The sequence below is a fragment of the Prionailurus bengalensis genome, chromosome C1 (genome assembly GCF_016509475.1).
Source record: "Prionailurus bengalensis isolate Pbe53 chromosome C1, Fcat_Pben_1.1_paternal_pri, whole genome shotgun sequence".
NCBI classification, from domain to species: domain Eukaryota; kingdom Metazoa; phylum Chordata; class Mammalia; order Carnivora; family Felidae; genus Prionailurus; species Prionailurus bengalensis.
This window is the reverse complement of record NC_057345.1, coordinates 185077157-185097126: the sequence shown is the minus strand read 5'-3', so window position 1 is coordinate 185097126 and position 19970 is coordinate 185077157. Positions and strand designations below refer to the sequence as shown.

General features: G+C 37.7%; 1 protein-coding gene and 1 pseudogene across 1 annotated transcript in view; one reads left to right on the top strand and one right to left on the bottom strand.

The window, feature by feature from the left end:
• PLCL1 (phospholipase C like 1 (inactive)) overlaps positions 1-19970 on the bottom strand; it is a 342078-nt gene that overhangs the window by 195925 nt on the left and 126183 nt on the right. The gene's annotated exons all lie outside the window — the stretch shown is intronic.
• LOC122481615 lies at positions 14290-19538 on the top strand (annotated as a pseudogene).

Genomic DNA, 19970 nt, shown 5'->3' with positions numbered 1-19970 from the left:
CATAATGTTTGAGTTTCAGTATTCTAGCAGAGTTAAAGGAAAGAAAGATTACTTTAATAGAAGTGAATTAGAAGGAATGAATGGACTTAGGTTTTTGAGAAGGCCTGGACAGTCAATCCTGACTTGATTATAAGAGAGACTATATTATTAGGAGATTACTAGGAGACTAATATATGAAGAAGCAGCAGAGGCAAATGACAGTGAAGGAAAAAACACAAGAACAAAAAGTAAAGCAAAAAGTTGAATCCACTAGGACATAGAATACTGGCTGGAGAGTTATAGGGAACAAGGTTGGACTCCCCGCAGGCTTTCAAGGATCTTCACTGCTAAGCTACAAGTGTTTGGATTTTATTTGCTAGACAGTAGGAAGCCACTTAAGGCTTTAATCTGATTGTAGCTGATTTGCTCTATCTGGTACAGAGTGGTATTTAGAAAATAGTGAGAGCCAGGAGAAAAGCAAGGTGACTCTTAAAATAATCCAGAAGGATGGTGATAAATGCTTTAATTAAGCTAATGGGTGTAGGTATGGGAAGGAAAAGATTAATAGAAGTGCTAATGGTATCTGTTCCTAAAATGTAGAATGTTCTGATATTAATTAGCATATACACCTAGAAAATGAGTGTAGGTGTGTGTGTATATATATTCCCATTATAATTAGTAACTATTCCCAATTTCAGTATAGTAATTCTTGACATACCATTCTTAAATTCTTTTTTACGTTTATTTATTTATTTTGAGAGAAGCAGAGACAGCATGAGTGGGGGAGGGACAGAGAGAGAGAGAGAATCTCAAGCAAGCTCCACACTGTCAGCACAGAACCCAATGCAAGACTCGAACCCACAAAGCTGTGAGATCACGACCTGAGCCAAAACCAAGAGTCAGATGCTTAACTGACTGAGCCACCTAGGCGCCCCACCATTCTCAAATTCTTAAACATTTCTCAAATGTTTCTTCTCAAAGAAAAAAATTATTTCAATATTCTTTGGCATCTAAATTAAAATAAATCACCACTGTCACCTTCTCCCATAATTGGCATATAGAAAGACAAAGGAATAGTGCACATTGCAGAATACCAAAAACAGTCCCTGGCATTAATGAACTTAAACATGAAATTCATAGAAGTCTGGAGCTGCTCTCACTTACAAAGCTCCTCCTTTCTGAGTGCAACCATACTTTAGCCAAAAAATTCTCTAAAACCTTTATTCCCAGATGCACACATATTACGTGATACCGCAGAATAATTGTAAATTACCACATAGTTCTTGACATCCACTATGATGATTGCTTATAAAAGAAATCACAGATGTCAAAACATGATAAACATTAAAATTTCTGCCCATCATTTTGAAGGAAACAGGGGGCAAGCCATCTGAGAAACTAAATCAAGGCTCTCTGCATGCCTTCCTGCCTTCAACTTCCATCCCAACACAGTGAACAACATAATTTGTGGTGTTTTATTCTACCTCCAAAAGGCTTTGTGGTCAGACACCAGAAAACAAATCTCTAATTCTCCAGCATTAGAAAATTCCAGCTTTTAAGTTGGAATGAAACCTGCAGATAATTTCTCTCAGTCACCTCATTCTAAGGTCTAGAAAAGTAAGGATTAAGGTCCTACATCTGGTATAGCAAAGCTCTCTTACACACCTTTATTTCTAACTATTCATGTACCCAAATGATGGGGTACCAACACCAGTGTTACATACTGGGACACAGTCAAGGCAGAAAAATAAAAGATCAGCCATATACACATAGGGAAAGATAGCTTGAGTTTTGTCCCCTCACGGAGTTGTATACTATTTCCAGATTGTGAACCAGATTGTGAAGATTCATGCAGATTTACCCTACAATGGCACTGGTGTTTACTTAGGAAGTTAGAAAAAAACAGAACAAAAATTTTTTTTAAAATCTGGAATATACAAAGTGTTATTAAAAACACTTCGAAAATACAATAAAATACTTAGAGAAGATTTTGATCCTTAAAGATCTAATTCAATTTAGTAGGAGAATATCAGTACATTAATCCAGATGCCTCTAAAATGAAGTTACTGGTGAGATGTCAATTATTAATATATTAACATATTAAGCAAGAGTATAATCTGGTCCATTTATAACTTTCAGGTATGAACTACATCTGACATACCTCTAGGAATCAGAATCATAAGACATTATTAATAGACCCATAGATTCTCAATCAGTAACTCAATCACCATAAGGTACCATGTAATATTTCCCAAAAACCCCAAGGAATTACCCTCTGATAAAAATAGGAGATAATCAACCTGAACTCAGTCTATGTGTAACATTTAGTGATCCTTACTTGATATCAAGATTCTTGGGGCATCTGGGTAGCTCAGTAAGTTAAACATTCTACTCCTGATTTTGACTCAGGTCATGATCTCGCAGTTCATGAGTTCAAACCCCATGTCAGGATACGAGCTGACAGTGCAGATTCTGCTTGGGATTCTCTCCCCCTCTCCCCACCTCTCTTTCTCAAAATAAAATAAATTTTAAAGAAGAGAGAGAGAAAGATTCTTCCACAGCTGGGTTAGATCATGATCCATGCAAGCTGCCCAAAGGCCTTCTTCTCCCTTGAGATTGTGATGGCAACCACGTCCCACTCCCCACCTAAGAAAGGCAGGTAAGGATGTAACTCATACAGGCAAGGAGTCCAATTTAAAAAATGCAACATTGGTGTGTGTCTTCTGAGTTATGCCCTCTCATTAGACTTATGACTTTAGCCAAGCTGCTTAACTTCCCTGTGCTTAGTTTTTCTCTCCTGTAAAATAACATTGTTCTGAAGATGAATTCAATGAGATAAAGTGTGTGAAAGCACCAGCAGTATCTAGCACATAGCAGCTCTCTACAAATGGTACATATTATTGTACTATGTGGAAGTATGATTCATTCACATAAAAGCAAAAATGTAGGATTCACATCAGAATAGATGGTATAAAATACTATTTACAAAGAGTGGTTATGCTCTATGAGAGACTCACTGCTAGGAATAATTTCAGCATTAATAAATGTAATGGCTTCTCCTACTGGTAACTGGATGGTGCTTCCACAAAAATGTCATTTCTCCCCTCTCCTTACCATAGTACATTAAATCCACAACTAGCTTGCTCCAGTGCATTTAAAGGTAAGTACTAACTGGAAAGGGAAACAAAATAAGCCTTTATCAATGAATTTCACTTCAACAGAGAATAGTTTATCAAATTCTTTGGCTGATGAGCAAGAGGGTATGGACTTAGAACTAGGAAGGCTTAGGAGCGCCTGAGTGGCTCAGTCAGTTAAGCATCCGACTTCAACTCAGGTCATGATCTCACAGTCCGTGAGTTTGAGCCCCACATCAGGCTTTGTGCTGACAGCTCAGAGCCTGGAGCCTGCTTCGGATTCTGTGTCTCCCTCTCTCTCTGCCCCTCCCCTACTCATGCTCTGTCTCTCTTTGTCTCTCAAAAGTGAATAAATGTTTTAAAAAAATTAAAAAAAAAAGAACTGGGAAGGTTTAAGACAGGGCATCAACTTTCACTACTTGACCATATTGTCAAGTATATACTCCAAAGCTGTCCTGACTCGGGCTTCAGAAAGGACCTATTTGCTCAAGTAAGGGACACAGTGATAGGGTCCTATCAGTCCCAGTAAATCATGAACACTCATCACACAAACAAAATGAGTTTGGACAACTGTTCTAACCAACCAAAAGGGACTGATTAGTCTTTAGGTCCCTTGACTGGTCTTGTGGACCATTAAATATTTATCAGAAAATAATCCATCACTTAATCAATGAAACTTCTACCAACCCAAGTCTATGTTCCTCAGTCATGTCCAACAACCAATTAATTCAGAGGGTTATAAACCTAAGAGTTACTTTGGTGCCAGCCTTCCAGCCTTTAATAAAGCATCTTTCCTACCTATAGTGTCTATGTGTTCATCAGGCTTCTTTTTGCTAAGTAACAGAAACAAAGTTTAGATCAGTTTAAGCAAAGTAAAAATATACAGGAAGCACACTAAAGTGTCCTTCGTTATTAAGGGACTGAACACTCAAAGTGCAAGAATTGCAAACTGACCCTTTCACTGTAGACTGCTTTCCTCCTTTGGGCAGCAAACCTGGCCATCAGAATCTCCTTGGTTTCACACTTTATAAATTCCCCAACCCAAAGGAACACTTTTAGAATGAAGCTTGAGTCATTTCCAAAGGTAAGAAGGTGCTGTTCCCAAAAGAAAGACTGAGGATGGTGTTGGATAGACAACAAGGGCAGCCCACTACAGGTATTTATAGGCAATTTTTTTTCAACAGTCAGCATGGTATGAAAACATATGTTTGTCATTTTATTACTAAACCTTCACCAAACTTAACCATGGGCCATAAATTGTATAGCCGTTCAAGTCAAGTAACTTATTGTATCCCTGATCTTCTCAGCCCACTGTTTCCACCATTCCCACTTCCAGACTCTTAGCTGAAACATAATGAACCTCCTTCCTAGCAAATTCTACAGGAAGAAATGCATTTACAATGATTTCACAACCATGCTTCTCTTGTCTAGAGCAGTCCTCAGGCAAGAATTATTTTGTTATTCTAGGTGTCTAATTTTGGCCTTAGATAACCTAAGAAGTTTTTGCAATGCAATTTTATTACTGGAAACAATTTCATTAGAGGAGAATATTAAGCAACTGTTAGAATGAAGTCAAAAGGTCAGTATCCACACATAAACCACATTCCTAGCTTAAAATTCTGCTTGCTTCTATTTAGCAAATTCTGAAGTAGCAAAATAGACTTAGTAGAAGTATTAAAATATTTTTTAAACTATCTTATATTAGTATTTTTAATTATTTCCTCCAAAAGCATATGTGCTGACTTTGATGTTAGCAGTATACAAAGTATTTTCAAGGCATTGGCTCTAGGGTTTACAATATGGCTAATAATGAATCTTTTATTGCCTTCTTTCTCTCTTAAGTGAAATGATCTCTTAATATCATTTAAAGTGCCATAAAGCCTTACCTGTTTAAATCCATGTGATCATGGCATACATGACTTTTGAAAAACAAATGTCTACCCATACTCACACTTAGGAAAACAATTTCCAGAATATTAGTCATGTCTGCTCTTCCTTCCTGGGTGATCAGAGGTCTTCCGGGTTCAGGTGCTAGGCAGGGCACAACAGTCCCCTACCCAGGTACAGAAGTGAATAATTCATTTCCCACAAGGCCATAAGAGTGAGGGAAAGAGCCAGATCCAAAACAAAGGTAGATCAGACAAAAGAAACTGCACTAGTTAGAGAAGCAGATAGTGAAAAAAACCATGAGTCAGGAACATGGGTTTAATGAAACATCTAGTAAAGTTGAAGAAGAGCTATGGGGTCCAAATAACTTTAAAAGAGCAAAAATTCTAAATTTTTCAAGAGACATCATCTTTGCTATCCAAAATTTTACAACTCAAGAGTTACCTGGGGTTTGGGTCTCTCACCAAAGTCCTGCCCCAAATTACTGAGGATTCCTTAGGTGTGTAGAGGATGCAGATGGGGCAAAACTTGCATTCTTGAGGTCAATTCAACTCCTACATCCTGTCTTCCCTCCACCATTAGACCCAATGCCAAACTCAAGCTTTCTTGAGTTCCCCACCCAATACCCCACTCACATTAAGCTTCCATGAATATAAGAGACTTTGTTAATTATTTAAAGGGAGATGTAAAAGGAGTTTACATGAGAGCAAAGCAAACTATTTCAAATTGAACACTGAGCATCTCTTCTTAAATTATCTTTTGGCCATCCTACCACTGGACTCTTTCCACAGGCCCCTTCACCTAGCTTTGCAGCATCTGCAACTTCTCTCTCCTCTCTTTCTCTATTTACCTGCTTGGAAAGAGCGCAATAAACTCCCTTCCTTATAGCAGGATGTCAACTTACCCTTTCTCCTCTGTGACCTTGGGTCTAGGCTCCAACATGTTCTCCAGCTTCAATTATGTCCCTAAGTGAATCATCAGGTTATTATTACAGAGTTTTCCTCCCTTCAGAAGAACTTGGATGATAGTTAAGATATGGATTTAACTTCTTTTATTTTTTATAATGTTTATTTTTGAGAAAGACAGAGTGTGCATGGGGCAGGGGCAGAGAGAGACAGAGGCACAGAATCTGAAGCATGATCCAGGCTCTGAGCTGTCAGCACAGAGCCCAACACAGGGCTTGAACCCACGAACCATGAGATCATGGCTTGAGCTGAAGTCAGACCCTTAACTGACAGCCACCCAGGCACCACTGGATTTAACTTGCAATTCCCATTTCACAAGACTAAATTGGAATCATTGGTCCCTAAATGGAGCTAATAAGGAGAAATGAGTTTGGAAAGCTATCCACTCCATGATTTAGGGGCCATCTGCTCATTCACAAGTTTGGGCATCTGAATACAGTCTGACAACCATTCTCAACCTCTTCTCTGATTTCTCTACCTATGGCAACTGACTCTCCTTTTCAGAAACAAATTCTGACTTTTGGTTCATCAGAAAAGGCACTTATAGGCAGATATTGATCATCTCTGAAATCTCAGTTAAGTCCCCTATGATCCCATATTACACACTGCACCAAGCTGGTTTACAGGAGCTCTTGCCCTGAAACCTCTCTTCATATTGGCCTACAGAGAAACAGGAGATCTTTCTGTGAAGCCAGGTTCCAAATCTGGTCTGATTCTGCTAAAACCATAGATGGCACTGGCTCATGAGAAAAAGCAAAAAGATAAACAGACATGGAACTAGAAATCCAGACAGGTCTTAGACCAACTTACTGTCTCTTTGCCTTAGGTATCACAAGAAACACAACACTGCTTACACCAAAAACCCTCTACCCATTTGGATTCATCTGACCAGTTAAATACTTTATGATAATCTAATTGAGGCATAATCTTTACCAGTGGATATTTGATATTCCCTACATAATGAAATCTAAAGACACATCACCCATCAGAATAATAAATAGGCTTGATATATAAAAGCTCCCAGTTCACTCATTCATTCATTAATTTAACAAATGTTTATTGGGATGCCTGGGTGGCTCAGCTCAGGTCATGATCTCACACTCCATGAGTTCAAGCCCCGCATCGGGCTCTGTGCTGACAGCTCAGAGCCTGGAGCCTGCTTCGGATTCTGTGTCTCCCCCTCTCTCTGCCCCTCCCCTGCTCTGTCTCTCTCTGTCTCAAAAATAAAAATAAAAACATTAAAAAAATTTTTTTAATGTTTATTGAGTGCCTACCATGCGCCCACCAGCTCAAGCTTACAGTTTTCTAGAAAGCTCCTGCCATGATTCTATTCACCCATTTAAAAGCCACACATTACAGAAGTTACAGCTTCCAAGATATATGTGACATCCACATGAACAATAATCCTGTCCTAGTCAGCTATCACAACAGACCTGTCAAAGGAGCAAGGCATGGGTTCACCCTCATTCCCCCTCTCTTTCCCTAAAAATATCTGGTTCTTCACCATTCTTAAAGGCATCTTTGAGTTAAAAAAAATATAAATAAATAAAAGCTTTTTTATTTCTCCCCAAATCTGTTTCTACTCCAATGTTCACAGTTACTGGTGTCACCTTTCATTAGTTGAAAGGTGACGTTGGAATCATAGTTGAGTCTGCTCCCTCTTTCTCACTTCTCATTATCCAATCCACCAGCAAGTCCCTTCTGTTTTACCTGAAATCCCATTCACCATCTGTATCCCATTTTTCACCATCCCCACCACTATAGCCTAAACAAAGCCAATATCACTTTTATCCTGGACAATCGTAACACTTTCTAACTGGTCTCCTCATTCATTTTTAACCTCTTACAAAATCCATTCTAGCACTAAAAAATAAACCTAGTTATGTCCTCTACTTCTCCATGGCTTTCCATCATACTTGAAATAAAATCTTAATTTTATACAGTTACAAAGGGTCTAAATCTATCATTCTCAGCCTTGCTCTCCACGGTCTGCCCTCTCTGATTCCATCTCTTGCCTCCATCCCCTCCATTCATTACCCTGCAGCCTCACTAGTCTCTCGGCTTTCTTCAAACCACAGTTTGTCTGCTTCATCTGGAAAGCTCTTCATTCCCACCCTCTACCCCCCACCACTGACCATCTTCATCTCACTGGTTCCTTCCCATCATTCAGGTCTCTGCCCAAATATATCACCTCTTTGGAGGCTTTCTGGGACCACCAAATAACCTACACCAGTGGCTCTCAAGGTATAATCTCTATAGCAGCAACACTTCACAATTTTTTAAAAATGTAAATTCCCAGGTCCCATATCAGGCCCCTATGAAATCAAAACCTCTGAAGAAAAGAGCACAACAATCTTAATGTGTTAATAAGTCCCACAGGTAGGGCGCCTGGGTGGTTCAGGTGACTGAGGTCCACCTCTTGATTTCAGCACAGACCATGATCTCAGGGTTGTGGGATCAAGCCCCACAATCAGGCCATATGCTGAGTGTGGAGCCTGCTTAGAATTCTCTCTCCCTCTCACTCTCTCCCTCTCTCTCTCTCTCCACTTGTGCTCTCTCTTTGTTAAATAAATTAAAAATAAATAATAAATAATAATAATAAATAAGCCCTACAGTTGATTCTGATATACAGTAAAGTTTGAGAAGCACTATTATAGTGTGTGCATAATACATGTACATATGTACATATTTATCTGACCACCTACATCCTTCTACTCTTTATTTACCTGACTTTACCTTCTTCACAACAGCCATCTGAAATTTTTATTTAACTTTTTAAATTGTCCCGTTTTAAAACTAAGCTCCATGAAAACTTATGTTCACTCTTATATGCCCAATGATTAGTATACTATCTGACATATACTAAGTACTCAACAAATATTTGCTGAATAAATGAACCCACAAACAAACCAATCTAGTCCCTTTCTTCCCTAGAAGCTCTAAGGGTTTGGTTTGTTTTTCTCTAGAAACAGTGCCTCTGAGGACGATGTGTATAGGGATCTACAGCAGAAGGTCTCAGAAAACAATATCAAAATCAAACCACATGGCCACACATCAACCAACTCTAGCTCTTCAGAAGGGAGGTTTTTTTAAAATGTTGAACATGCTTGGCTCATATGAGTGTGAAGTAATCGCTACCTATGACTAATGCACAGCTGGAAGGCCTCGTTAAACCTCAGGTAATCTGCCAACGCATTTTTCCAAGGAAACAAAACTGGAAGAAATGAGCACTCAAGAAGGTATATTGAAAGAGGTAAGGAGGGGGCTGGGCACTCAAGTCAGAAGCCAAAATAATCTCACCACCCAAAGGATATTCTCTCTTGACTCAGAACTCTGGAAATGGTGGTTTTATGTTTGTGTATATGTCTCCTCCCACTCTACGCACGCCACTATTCCCAATAAATGAAAAATACCTTTTGTTTGATTTAAATTTCTTTAAATTTTAGTGAACAACCTTGCATATCTTTATTTTGCATATCTTTACATTTGTAACATCTTTTTCTGTGAGTGGCTTGTTCTTGTAGTTTTCTTTTAGGCTGTCTGCCATTTTCCAGTTAATTGGCAATTAAATTTACTCCTATCTATCATATGTGCTGTCATTATTTTTCCCAGTTTGCATTTCACTCTTGACTTTGTTTTGGTGATTCCTCCCTCAGTCAGAACTTAAATTTTTATTTTGTAAAATGTACCCATCTTTAGTGTTAATGTTTCTGATTTTATGTCAATAAATAGAAAAGCTTCTTCTACTCCAAATATATTAAAATACTCAGTCATATCTCCCATCAGTACTTCTATTGCTCTATTTGTTTTTAGGTTTAACTATTTGATCCACCTGGAGTGTATTTTGGTGTGAAGAATGAGGAAAGGTTCTAATATTAATTTTTGTCCAAATAACAAGTCCATTTAGGAAACTTTATAACCTCAGCATTTAGCCCAGTAAAATTATACATAGTTGGTGCTGCATTTATGTCTGCTAAATTATTGGAAGGGTGATGAAGTTACAAAAGAACATTCCAATGAAATGTGTGTGCATTATGACTTTAATGTGACATTAATGCATATTAATGTTTATTTTAATAAGCAAGTAGACAGGTATTAACCAATGCCAACTAGTCCCAGGAGCAACAGTAACATTAATTATAACTATCATTTATCAAGCACTTACTATGCTTCATATATTATAACTGTCTTAATGTAAACTTACTTAAACCTCAAAACAAGCCTAAGAGGAGTTTCTATTCTGATCTTAATTTTATAGATGAGAATTCTGAGGCACTAAGAGATAAAGAAACTTGCTCAAATCCCATGACTAGCAATTGGCAGAGTCACACTCTGAGACAGAAACACAGAGGATTCTATGCTTTACCCCTACGTTATTCTGGCTTACAGATCACTGCTGACCATAAAATAGAAAAAAAAAAAAAACTAACAGGATGGTTTTGCTATTAACATCTAAAAGGTATACACATTTTATTAGGATATTGTATATTTCTAATTCTGTATTTCTAACCTGGAAATTGAATAAACATGCCCCCATCCCCACCCTTACCCAACCTCTCCCAAAAATTACCTTCCTCAGAGCTCAATATTGCCTTTGGCTATAATATCTGATAAAGGACCTATGACAGTCCAACACAAGGTAACTAACTCAACTCTTGATCTCTCTCTCCACTAACCCACATTCCTTCACATCTTTTAAGTTCAAAATCCCACCACAAATTGCTTAACTTCAAGCATGCCCTGATCTGAAATGTATGTACTACAGAGCTGCACTAAATAATTTGCTCTATGTAGCAAAGTAAAAAATTACTTCTCAGCAACTTATATTATGAATTAGGTTCTTGAAGATTTAGACAAGATTATTAAAAATACTATTAACAACAACAGGTGTCATTTTGTAACTCTAGTTTTTATTTAGAAAAATGAGTAGAACTTTTGGTTTCCTGATGGCAAAGTAAAGGCATTTTTGCTCCCTTCTGGTCTCAAAATTCTAAAACCACAAAGATGACAGGAAACAAAAACACAAACTCCAACTTTAGTGAAATGAAGAAGTGACTATAGTCCAACATTTGAAGATGGAAAGCAGATGGAGGAAACATTTTAGCAGAGAGGAGAAAAGTCAAGCCAATGACTACAAGAAGCAAGCCAATTTGCCCCTGGAAATGCTTACGAAATGGAGATGCTGGGTACTTTGGAAGATGAAAGTAACGGCAGTTGCTAAAATGAAGGGATTTTTAAACTCTCAATCACTGGTGGGCTGCAGCTGGCTCGTACCAGCTTGCAAGAGTGAACTCTGCAGTGACCTCACATTGGTAGCTTGAAATCAACTATAGTTTGAGCATTTGAGAGAAGCTGGCAAATTCAATAAATCCGTGTTTTGTTCTGTTTTGATTTTTTTCAGAGAGCTAGTTGTTAAACATCTACCAGCATACCACCACTCGCAAATTCAGCACCCACTAGAAATCTGAAGTTTATTTTCCAGAGAAAATGGACAGTGGGGTTTCAGACTCAGGTACAGCAGTCACAAAAGAGGGCAAGTGAAAGGTACAATGCTGAGACAGGTCTAATATGTGAAAATCTGTACAATGATCACAGAGTTCCTTCAACTCCAGAACATTAGCATTCAGGTTGCATTCCCCTTGTCAAGTGACTGAAGATCCTTCTCTGATGATACTAAACTACCCAAGAGAAAAGATTTATGTATAATGTTATTTTATGAGTGGGTAGGCCCCTCAACAAAAGATCTGACTAACTTGTCTGATCATCCTACAGTGAATTAGTCCACTTAGACATGCAAAGCCCAAAAATTCATTTCCAAACACACTTTTTCAAGAGGTCACTAAAGGATATGCCTTTCCAAACACAAAAAAATATATAAGAAAGACAATGTGGATTTAAGAAACATAGAGAGACACAGTGGGCAATCCCAGAATGATAGCTGTGCCTCAGACCCCGTGAACACAGTGCACACTGGGGCAGGAGGCAGAGGGCCTCCAAGAAGCAGGAAAAAAAGGAGTTGGTAAATTATCTGGCTGCTTGAGCATATAGAACACTGTACTGAGAGATATTTTGCAGAACTGTTAGAGGGTGTTGGAAGACATAGCATTCCACAAAAATTAAAGGGAAAAAAATGAGGCAATTATTAACTCCAGGTAAAATAACAACAAAAATAAGAAAAGAAATGCAATCACACAGTAGATCACTCAACTGTGGAAAGCCCTTACATAGTTATAAGAAGATACTGGGAAGAGATGTAACTAAAATTTCAGACATAATAGGAGCATCTGGGTAGCTCAGTAGGCTAAGCATCCAACTCTTGATTTCAGCTCAGGTCATGATCTCATGGTTTGTGAGTGCAAGCTCCATTATCAGGTTCCATGCTGTCAGTGCAGAGCCTGCTTGGAATCTCTCTGTCGCTCTGTCCACCCCCACCCCCTGCACTCATTCACTCTCTCTCTCTCTCTCAAAATAAACTTTTTTTAAAAAAAATACAGAAATTTAGACATAATAAATTATGTAAGGAGGAAGTAAATTTTTTACTTTACTACATAAACCAAATTATTTAGTGAAGTTAATCACATTTCAGATGCTTGGAAATAACAGTAATTCATGTGGGATTTTGAACTTAAAGAGGAGGTAAAACTAAGGATCCTCAAATACCCTAGAAGAAAGTAAAAATGATTAATCAATGAAAATCAATCATATTATTTTCAAATAGGGAAGTAAATGCCAGAATAAACAGCTAAAAACACTGAGATGGTTCTTCTATTAAGTGAAACAAGGTGGTAAGAGAAAAAAGAATATCGTTTTTTTGTTATATGCACTATAAAAGTTATTTGACTTAATAATTTTTATGTAATACTTTCACCATAATTTTTAACTTACATAATTAGGAAATAAAGAAAAATAAAATAGTTTATAAATTATGGGCAACTCCAGAGAATGTGGCAATTATTCTGATATTCCAGTAATAATGAGATGCCTACATTATACAAGACAAAACAATTTCCAAATTGGGAGAGGTCTGTTTAAAACATCTTGCAATTGGGGCGCCTGGGTGGCTCGGTCGGTTAAGCGTCCGACTTCGGCTCAGGTCATGATCTCGCGGTCTGTGAGTTCGAGCCCCGCGTCGGGCTCTGTGCTGACAGCTCAGAGCCTGGAGCCTGTTTCAGATTCTGTGTCTCCCTCTCTCTGACCCTCCCCCATTCATGCTCTGTCTCTCTCTGTCTCAAAAATAAATAAACGTTAAAAAAAATTTAAAAAAAAAAAAACATCTTGCAATAAACTATCTAAGTATCCATCACGAGGTACTATAATCAAAGCCTTAGTTATGAACCATTAGACAAAAGAATTTGTGATATGTCAAGGATAAAATTGGACAGATTTATCTTCTGATCTTATCTTTTAAGGGAGGCCAGAATTTTTATTGGTACAACTATACTTACTTATCAAATGTTTGTAATAGATAGGTTATGTATCCTTTGTGTATTTCTAATTTCATTTTCTAAAGAAGATGGAAAAAAATTTCCTTATAGTTCTCCTCATACTTTTTATTTCCTGCTTTGAAATGCCAATCTAACTTCCAGAAAAGAAAATTGATTTCATAATTAGAGGAAATTACTGAGGAGACAGGGGGAGGTTCAGAATGGTAGAAACAAGAGCCCCAAAGCTTAGTGGTGAGGATGAACTACATTGGTCTTTCTGGAATTTTGGTGGGGAAAAGACAGAAATTCAATGGTATCAGGGATTATGGGGCAAGAATTTTCCAGATAGGAAAAATCTGTGTTCTTCAAAGGCAAAGAGAAACTATGTAATTTAAAAAAGGGAGAGAGGGATCAGATGTGGTATGAAGGGAAATTAAAGACGAAAATAGATAGGGGCACCTGGATGGCTCAATTGGTTGAGCATTCCACACTTGATTTCAGTTCAGATCATGATCCCAGGGTCATGGGATCGAGCCCCATGTCAAACCCCACTTCAGGTTCCACGCTGGGTGTGGGATATGCTTGGAATTCTAAATCTCATTCTGCCCCTCTCCCCCATTTGCACGCTCTCTCTCTCTCTCTAAAATAATTTTTTTTAAGTGAAAATGAATAAACTGAAAAACAAAAGTGGAGTTTACTTTTCAACCAGGAGCTCTTTCCTGTGAAATTCAAAGGAAGACAATAACCAGAGACATGATTCTGAGAGAAACAAAAGGGAACATGAGGAATATATCCAGAATGGCCTTACTTTTTGACTGAAAGGAAGAACCCAGTCATCTTCTGATGAGGAAGTTAGGACTGGAAATTTAGAAGAGTGGAGGGAATTGAGAACAATCCCCAGAGACCATTCCTGGGCAAGGAAAAGGTTGGCCATATCAAGAATCACTCAGGAAGGGTGTCAAACAAAGATTCCACATCCTCATACTCAGTATTTCTGATTCAACAGGTCCAGGAGGAAACTGGGAGATCAATTTTTAAAGGCTTCCCAAGAGATCTTTATGAGTAGTTAAGTCTGGAAGCCACTTAATAGTGATCCCCAAGATACAGATAAAACAGTATTAAAAGGCACAAGTGAAGCCAAAGTATAAATGTTTGTCATGAGCCATTATCTATGGGGTTTTGTTATTTCCTCTGTTAGCAAAAGGAAGAGAGAAAGTAGAATTGTGAGGGCTAATAATCCACACAACAACTGAGAATTACAGCAGCATTAAGTTGCTGACCAAATCTCACCTCCTGGTTCCACGGCAAAAATGATTAAAATCGAAACACAAAACCTCATTTCTCATTCTTTTTTATTCAATTTTCAACCAAAAGTAGCTCCCTTCATTGAGACAATCATTACCTCATTCTATGTGGGCACTTGTGTCCCAGGTCAGTCCTCAGTTTGAGTAAAAGAAAAACATACTATTTGATTCCTCGGTTTGGGAGTCTTTGCTAATGAATTTCTAGGGCTACGCTCTTAAGTGCTCTTTAAAAAAGGTGTCTACACTTACTGATATACTTAAGTCTAGTTTAGTCTCAGCCCTTAGAATTCTTTCTGTTTCAGACAGACATGGTACCCCACAACTTTAGAAAGTGATTACATACTGTACAGTTGTAATAACAGTAGAGGTTTTTTTTCTTAATTTGTTTTGTTTTCGTTAAAAGCTCACTTTCCCAGATCTCTCTGTCAGAAATCAAGAGGGAAAGGACAAATAAAAACGAACTACACTGCTGGAATAGTATATTTATATAGTTCAAATGATGTTTTATGATCTTAAATACTGTTTCTAAAACTACATAATTCAAAGCACAGTATTTATAGTATTTAAAAATGACGTTCAGAAAAAAAACTGAAACCAAAAATATTATTAAGGTGCAATGGGAAAGACAATGGAACATAGCAAGATAGAAATGGTCTTTTATCATTGAAACAATAATACTGTTTCCTCACCCAAGTGCAGCCTTCATTTAAGCCCAGAGAATGAAGAAATGTACACATAATCAACTAAAGCAAGTTACAAAGGAAGCTGATCCATGACTTCATAAAATAATCTCTGTCACAGTACTGCATTCTGGGAAGCAGCCAGCTGTTTTCAAGCCTTAATGAAAAATGCCAGATAAGTGGCTTCACTTCAAAACACAGAAATTGGCCTGAGTAAATCAATGACTTTCTATCAGATTTTGATATCATCTGGAAAGGAAAATCCAGCCTCCTTCTGAGAGCTGAAAACCATCACTTCTTTAATCAAGAAATTTCCTCACTAGAAATAGGTAAAGGGATTAAGAGGTACAAACCTCCAGTTATAAAATAAATAAGTCACAGACATGAAAAGTACAGCCCTGGATATAATCAATAACATTGTAATAACGTTGTATGGTGACAGATGGTGATAACACTTATCGTGGTGAGCATTGAGCAATATATAGAATTGTCAAATCATGATGTTGTACACCTGCAACTAATATAATACTGTATGTCAACTATATTTCAATAATAAATTTTTTTAAACATTGCATTTGCTGGAAGGGAAATTCTGTGATCTAAAAAAGAATAAAGCACAAAAAAGCTACATTAAAAAAAATTCCGTGATAAAAGTTATGACGTTTTAGTCATCTTAATCATTAAAGTGTCAGTTACCTAACTTCATTGGCTTTCTGAGTGACATACCCAAGTTGCTTTGATTTGTGTTCATTAAGCATAAAAAAAAACAGTAAGTCTAATGTAAAACTATATTATAAAATCAATGCTTGACATTTGAAACTATAGCACCTTAGAAATATTTAGCTCTTTTTTTAGACATGAATACTACTATGTTGAACATACATCTTTCACAAAAATAAACTGTTTCTTATGAATTTCCAAAGGAAAAAATAAAGAAAGATAAGATATGCTTTTATTTACACAGTTAAGAAACACGTACATTAGGACAGCGGTGTTCAAACCTGGCTACATATTTAAGTCACCAGGGACCTTTTAGAAACTAACAATACCCCAGCCCACACAGATCAAATCAGTCCTCTGAGGGTGATGCCTAAGTACTGGTGTTTCGTTTTGTTTTGTTTACTTTTTTAAAGCTACGTGGGTGATTCTAATGGAGCCAGGTTTGAGAATCCTACATAGGGCGTGGACTCTCAAATTTGGCTGCACATTGGAACAACTTGGGGCAGTAGTTAAAAACAGTGGTTCTTTGGTCCTGTTATGAGCTGAATTGTGTCCCTCCAAAATTCATATGTTGAAGTCCTACACCTAGATCCTCAGAATGTGAATGTACTTGGAGATGAATTGTTTAAAGAGGTGAAATGAGGCCATGAGGGTGGGCCCCTAATCCTTATAAGAATAGGGAAGAAAGTGAGGAGAGATTAGGATATAGACCAGTACAGAGGGAAAACCATGTGAAGGAACAGGAAGGAAAAGAATACTATCTACAAGCCCAGAGGAGAGTCCTCAAAAGCAACTAACCCTCGGACACCTTGATCTCTGACTTTTAGCCTCCAGAATCATGAGAAAATAAATTGTAGAAAATAAATAATCATGAGCCACTTACACAGTAATGCTTTGTTCTGGCAATCTTAGCAAACTAAAACAGGGCCCATCCTCAGAATTCTGATCTCACAGGCATGGGTGTAGCCAGGGATCAGCATCCAGGGCTACACCATGACTTTAGGTATCCTGAAGTCTGACTTCACCTGTTCTCCACTTGATGTTAGCTTGAGAGAGCAGCTGTTTACACTTTGTAACACCTTCCTATTAAAGCTATTTAGTAAATGCAACCAAGATAGGAATAGAAAATTAAGGTTTTCATTTTATTGAGGGCTTTGCTCCTTGCAGTTAAGAACTCTCACAAGAGAAACTCTCTTTCTCAACTGTTTCTAACACCATCAGCGGAAGGTGAATATTTTTTTCCTTATGGTGGTGGTATATTTGTTTCCTATCTCCACAGATACGGTTTTCAAATATTCTTATTTCTATTTATCCTTCCACTCTTCATACTGCCATACTCTATATCATTGAAAACTTTACATAATTATTTCAAAATATGAATTTTAACAGGCTCAATGTTAATTTAGAAGGCAACCGCTATACATTTTCTTTCCCCCTAAGAGTAGTTTCACAGCTTCTGAGTCACGCAAAACTCGGATCCAATCAGCTCTGCCATCAAATAGCTGTGTGGCCTTCAGGAAGTTTTATAAACTCTCCAAACTTCCAGGCAGTCTCCCTAAAAAGACAAGGTATGTGTTCCTCTGGCCCTTTCCCTCCTACCTGCTGGTAGAAGTCTGGGGCCCAAAATAGAAATGATGTTTTGACAATAGTAGAACAGCCCATTAGCTGAAAACTCCCACCTCAATTAAATATTACTTGAGAGAGAATTCAATGTCTACCTTTGCTGAAACACTCTATTTTGGGGATACCACATTACAGTGCCATGGCTTGTACCATATTCTAACCATTGTGTGGAGAAGAGTTTGAAGAAGAAAAAAACATGGAAGTTAGCTTTTTTGTGTCTGACATCTCAGTGAGGCTGCAGGAGTGGTCGCTGCTCTCCAAGCTTCACAATGCCATCCAAGCATGACAAGAAGAAGAAAGATACCAGAAAGGCGGACAAAAAAGACAAAGACCCACTTAACAAACCTGAGGGCAAGGCCAAAAAAAGAAGAAGTGGTCCAAGGCAAAGTTCAGGACAAGCTTAAAAATCTGGTCTTGTTTGACAAAGTGACATATGACAAACTCTGTAAGGAAATTCCCAACTATAAGCTTATAACCCCAGCCATGGTTTCTCAGAGACTAATGATTCAAGGTTCCCTGGCCAGGGCAGCCCTTCAGGAGCTCCTTAGTAAAGGACTCACTAAACTGGTTTCAAAGCACAGAGCTCAAGTAATTTACACCAGAAACACCAACAGTGGAGATATCCCAGCTACTGGTGAAGATGCATGAACAGATCCCACCAACTATACATTTTGAAAAATAAAAACCTCACTAAATCAAAAAAAGAGAAAGAAAAATGTGGGAGTTATAAAATCATTAGGAGGTTACTGCATAAGTCCAGGCTCAGGAGTTGGTGGCTTGGACTAACACTAGCAATGGAGGTACAGTTGGGAAGTTGGTGGAGAAAAGGTATATTCTGGGGGGATGAGTTAAATAGGTGATGGAGATCAAGGAGTGCACATGTTGTGATGAGCACCAGATGTTGTATGGAAGTGTTAAATCACTATATTGTACACCTGAAACTAATGTTATACTGTATGTTAACTAACTGGAATTTAAATAAAAACTTTTTAGAAGAAATACACTTTGGAAAAGCAATAAAAGTGAATTAATGATGCACTAAATGTAGAGGGAGTCATCAAAGTCATCAAAGATGGCTTATAACATCAATGTTATAAGATGATAGAGGCATTATTTACTCATGCAGACTAGAAGAGAAGCATATTTCTAGGGGAAGATCAAGACTTTAAACATATAAAATTTGAGGTATCTGTGAGACACAAACATGGAGTTGTCACATCAGAGTTGAAGGGATGAGTCTGAAATTCAAACAAGTTTTTTCCAGAGGTGATTTGAAAGTAACTTTTCTTTTCATCATTAGCCTTGGGATCATTGCCCAACCCATCCCAAGTACAAAGCACAAAACAAGCACAGCCATCCAAATACCATCCTAACTATTTAGGGAACAGTATGAGGCACCAGGTCAATCTTTTCTCCACAAGGAAAAATCATAATTCTTCTGATCTTTCCATTGGTTTTGTTTTGTAGCCTTTTCTTTCTGGGGTTAATTGACTTTAATAAATTCTTTAATCCTTATGTCAAACATTTGATTGATTTCCATTTAATCTTTCATTTTAATGTGTATAGTTTATGCATGTTTTCAAAATTCTGTCTAAAGTTTATTTCTAAAGTATCTTTATCCAAAAAATCTCTGCAATATTTAGATGCCAATATGGCAGGGAACATCATGGAGTACTAGGTTATCACAATCTATAAAAGGAGCTAGTAAAGGAATTCAGACAAGGAGATAAAGGGGATTTCTAAAATTTTATCCCGAAGTCAGAATTTTTTTAATTTTATTTATTTATTTTGAGATAGAGAAAACATGAGTGGTGGAGGGAAAGAGAGGGAGAGAGAGAGAATCCCAAGCAAGTGCCCACTGTCAAAGCAGAGCCTGACGTGGGGCTCAAACACTAGCTGTGAAATCCTGACCTAAGCCAAAGTCAAGAGTTGGACATATAACCGTCTGAGCCAACCAGGTGCCCCTAGAAGACAGAATTTTGACTTCTGCCTCTCTCCTCTGAAAGTACTCGTTCAAATTGTATCAATCATCTCAATAGTGCTTTTGAATATAAGAAAGAAACTTCTAATTTGATTGTTGTGGTTATGGGAAAGACATTGAGGTATGGTGGATGTGCTGCCTTCACAAAGTCAAAAGCATGAACAGTAATCTTCTTGGCTGTAAAGAACACTCCCCAGCTGTACATTTATAAATGTCCCTGAACTCAGTGAAAGTGGGTTTAGGGATCCATTAGGCATTTTATCTTATTATCCC